The following is a 4,398-nucleotide window of genomic DNA, read 5'->3' on the forward strand; positions in this document are numbered from 1 at the left end:
GAAAGTTTAAACGGTAAGCATAAGAAAAACTATGCACCTGGGATGAAGAGAGAAAAAGGAGAGGACGAAGACAATGACGTTATGAGAAAATACAATGCAATGCCGGAAGAGATAAAAAGAAGAGGTGCGCAAGGGAGTAAAAGAAGAGGAGAAGCAGAGAAAAAGGAGAAGAGATGAAGACGGATCAGAAACTGAGTGGTTAGAAGGGTCTACGGTTTATTTAAAATGAAATTGGGCGTCGGTTGCGCCAGAAAGCGACGTCTATAGATGTCGGTGTTTCAGGGGATCCGACGTCTAGGAAGCTGAAAAGATTGACATTTTGGTTTCCTGTCAGGGTAGTTGACGTCGGTGCCCCTCATAGCCGACGTCTATAACCCTCAAATTTGGTGAAAATACAGGAACCTTGACGTCGGTGCCCCTCAGAACCGACGTCTACATTGAAGAATTTGTCTTCCCGCCTTCCAGACAGGCCTTAGACGTCGGCGTTTGACTACGTGACGTCTAATTGCCTGGGGAATTAGGTGAACATCATTAATTGTAGCCTAGTCGACGTCGCTTTTTCACGGGATCTGACGTCTATTCGACGTCTAAAGCTGAACCGGTTGACGTTTGATTTCCTGTCAGTGACGTAGACGTCGGTGCCCTTTCTAGCCGACGTCTAAGCTCCTGGGAATTTGATGGGCAACTTTAATTGCAGCCTAGTAGACGTCGGTCCCTGAAAATCCGACGTCAATGGACTATCTTATCACATACCTCAGGCAATTGGATGTCAGGTTGTGGCAAGTGCGACGTTTATGATGTCATAGACGTCGCCTGACATCGAAACTGACGTCTAGTTTTCCAATTTATTTACGATAATGCCACCATACAGCAGTAGACGTCGGATTTTCACGAAACCGACGTCTAAGGGGTGACGTTAAACCGTGTTTTTGCACTAGTGTTCCCACCAAAATTCGTGATTTGAATCCTTAACCTCATATAAAATTAGGTTTAATCATTCACTAAGTCCCAATTTTCGCATGGAATCTCAATTTAGTCCCTTTCTTTTTGAAAATCTCAATTGGATCCCAAATTTATCAAAATTGTAACAATTGGATCCTTTCTGTTAAATTATCTTCAACGCCGTTAGTAGTAATTTGACGTGGCATATTGTAGTCAGTTTCTTAGCTGACGTGGCTGAGTCAAGTTGGACAGATTATGACACGTGGTTAATTAAATTTTTTAATGAATTATAAACCAAAATTAAGTAAAACTAAAAAGAAAGTTTATAAAGCAAAAAATCGAATTGGGAATCATATTTAGGATTGTTCTGAATTAGGGATTGTTTTGAGTTCCTCTAGAGTTCGACAAAAGCTCAAGCCAGAAATTGGGGTATCATTTTGGGGATTTAGGGTTTCGTTTTGTAAATTGGGGTATCATTTCCATCGTTGTCATTGGATTCGTGGGTTCAACTGCAATCTCAAGTGGCCAGGTCCCCTTGGTCGGATTGTGTTTTCCGCCTTGCACCTTCTCTTTTTCTTAAATTGGAGTAGTATGGTGGTGAGTATTAGAGTTTGAGTACTTTTTCTTTTGGGTTTCAGTATTCCCCGTGCAAAGCAGGTTGGGGTGTTTCTTTCGTCAGTGCCAGTGCAGGTTTTTTATTTATCTTATTTTCTTTTTGTTGTTTTGTTGTTTTAGGATTAAGAATTTATGAGTATATTTTTCTATTAATTTTATGGTTTGGTAGATTTTCCTCGGAGGAGGCAACAGAAGAAGGTGGCAGTTACAAGGCCCAAAGGCACTGCTGCAAAGGGTTTTGTCCCAAGCAAAAGGAATGCAAGATTGAAGAAGGGAGATTCATTAACTCCTATGGTCAGCGAGGTTTCAGGGGCGATAAGAAACAAACAGTTGATGTGAATATTGACGATGACAAAGAAGGGGGGGTTGAATTTTCAGAAGACGAGAGGTTTGAGGTTATAGATAGAACTGATGAAATTGTTGGGGCTGTGGGGGAATTATAGTTGTTAGATGAGATCGTGGATGTTATTGAGAGCAGTCAAGCTAGCATTTCTATGACTGATGAGGATGTTGAGATTCTCAAGTTAAAGGATTACAATGGAGGTGTTGGAATTGTTGAAGATTCAGGAGAAGGGTTGTTGGATCAGGCCGAAATTGATGAAAGTGTTAAAGATACAAATACTGATATCCTTGGTGAAATAAAAGATAAAACACAATAAAAAATAATCTTCCCAACTTGACTTAGCCACGTCAGCTAACAAACTGACTAAAATATGCCACGTCAAATTACCACTAACGGTGTTGAAGACAATTTCACGGAAAGGATCTAATTGTTACAATTTTAATAAATTTGGGATCCAATTGAGATTTTCAAAAAGAAATGGACTAAATTGAGATTCCACGCGAAAATTGGGACTTAGTGAATGATTAAACCTATAAAATTATCCATAATTCATACTTAGATTCTAAAATATCTTTTCATAATTGAAGTCTATGTGGTTATTATGTCTATTTCTCATTTTCCAAATCATCTATATGCAAGGTTGTTTTTTTTGGTGATCTTTTAATTGAGTGTTGCATATTGTATCTACTTTTCACAATTATTTCATTTATTTCAATAATTCAAAAAGAAATCCCTTGGTAAAGGAACTCCATAGATATAATATAATCAATTCTTTAATCCTTAAATCATATTCCCGACCTTTATAATCATTAAGAGTTGATTCGAATATGATTTAGATAATAATCGTTAATTAATATCTTAATATCTAAACATAAGATAAGCCATCAAATCATTTCAGCACAAAATCAATCCACTGACATAAACAGTACATAAAAAGGTTAGATAGATAACATTTATTTCCAACAAAGTGAAGGATTAACTACTCATGATGTTATAACAACAGTCTTCATCTACAAATAAAAGCATAAAGAAGAATAAATCAAACATGAGATTTATGTTCTCATTTGATCTTTCAACTTCCACTCCTCTTTTCTTTCTCCATTTTGTTATTATCTTTTTTTCAACGACTTTGTTGCTTTCTGATTCATTATGCGAACTCCTTTATTATAATTTGAAAAAAAAAAAATAACAATTTTTTTGACAATTTTTTTTATAATAAACACGTAGTGACTTACAATTGGTCTATTTTAAACAATTTTTTAAAAATAAATTTAAATAAATTAATAAAATAGTGATACATATTCTATTATTAAAAAATTGTTAATATGTTATAATCCTTCTAAAACTTAGTAAAAGAAAACAATGTTTTGGTTATTTTGAAAGCCTTTGATAAAAAATCTACAACAAAAACAGGACTCTGTGAATACAAAACCCATTAACTCCTAACATGATATAAGATTTAAATATTCTTACAAAGTATTAAAGAAAGCCAAATCAATGAGAGATTTGTCAAATGGCTCTATGCTTTTTAGCTATTGGTTTTGTTGTTTTAATGTCCGTTTCTGTTTAATGGTGGTTGTCTCTTTCCTTTTATTTCATGAGTCACAAACAAAAGATATGTATCACTTTCATTTATATGACTAATGAATCCAATGTAAAGACAAGTCATTTTTGTAAAAGTTGAACTAAAACAAATTGGAACAGGACTCAATTGAATTTCATAAAATAATGAATTATTTTTAGAGAAAAAAAACTTAATTGAATTGAATTGCATCAAATAATTGAGATAGTTCAAACCGTTTAATAAAAATTTAGAGTATATTAATTAGTTTGATTCAATTTGCTAAACTATAATATTGTTTAATTTAATACATCCAAGTATAATTATACAATCCTTTTTAGTTTTATCAAACTACTTTTTAGAGTTTATTTCATTTTTACTATATTTCAGTTCCATTTTATCCACTTTTAATTGACATGTTAACTTTTATTTTTTAAAATTCTTATTAACCTTCAATGTTGAAAAGGGGGAAAAATATATTATACGTTTGCTTGTATATTTCGAGTGATAAAATTTGTTGAGTAAGAGTGAAGGAGTTCGAAACTCGTGTACTCTGTAAACCAATTTTATTATTGATGAGAAAATAAAAATTACTTGAACAAAATAATGATTTGTAAAAATTATAGAGAATAGATGATAGATAATTATGTTATGTATTTGTTGTAAAATCAATAATACAAGCAAAATAGATAGAAAGAGATAACATTATAATTTTATAGGATTATAAATCTGTTTTGCAAGGTTACTCTCTATGTTTAAAATTCATTTTGTAAGTTATTTGATATATTTAGTGTGTCATGTGTTATTATGTCTGCTATCAAATCATGTTAATATATAATCTCATGTTTAAGTTATATATATATATATATATATATATATATATATATATATATATATATATATATATATATATATATATATATATATATATATATAT

At 32.4% G+C, this 4,398-nt stretch overlaps 1 long non-coding RNA gene across 1 annotated transcript; it reads left to right on the forward strand.

Moving 5' to 3' along the window:
• Positions 1 to 1,572: 1,572 nt before the first annotated feature.
• LOC111240914 lies at positions 1,573 to 1,823 on the forward strand. Its single transcript, XR_002666554.1, has 2 exons — positions 1,573 to 1,632; positions 1,727 to 1,823. It is a non-coding gene; the product is annotated as an uncharacterized LOC111240914 (long non-coding RNA).
• The last annotated feature ends 2,575 nt before the right edge of the window (positions 1,824 to 4,398 follow it).

The sequence above is a fragment of the Vigna radiata genome, unplaced genomic scaffold (genome assembly GCF_000741045.1).
Source record: "Vigna radiata var. radiata cultivar VC1973A unplaced genomic scaffold, Vradiata_ver6 scaffold_179, whole genome shotgun sequence".
NCBI classification, from domain to species: domain Eukaryota; kingdom Viridiplantae; phylum Streptophyta; class Magnoliopsida; order Fabales; family Fabaceae; genus Vigna; species Vigna radiata.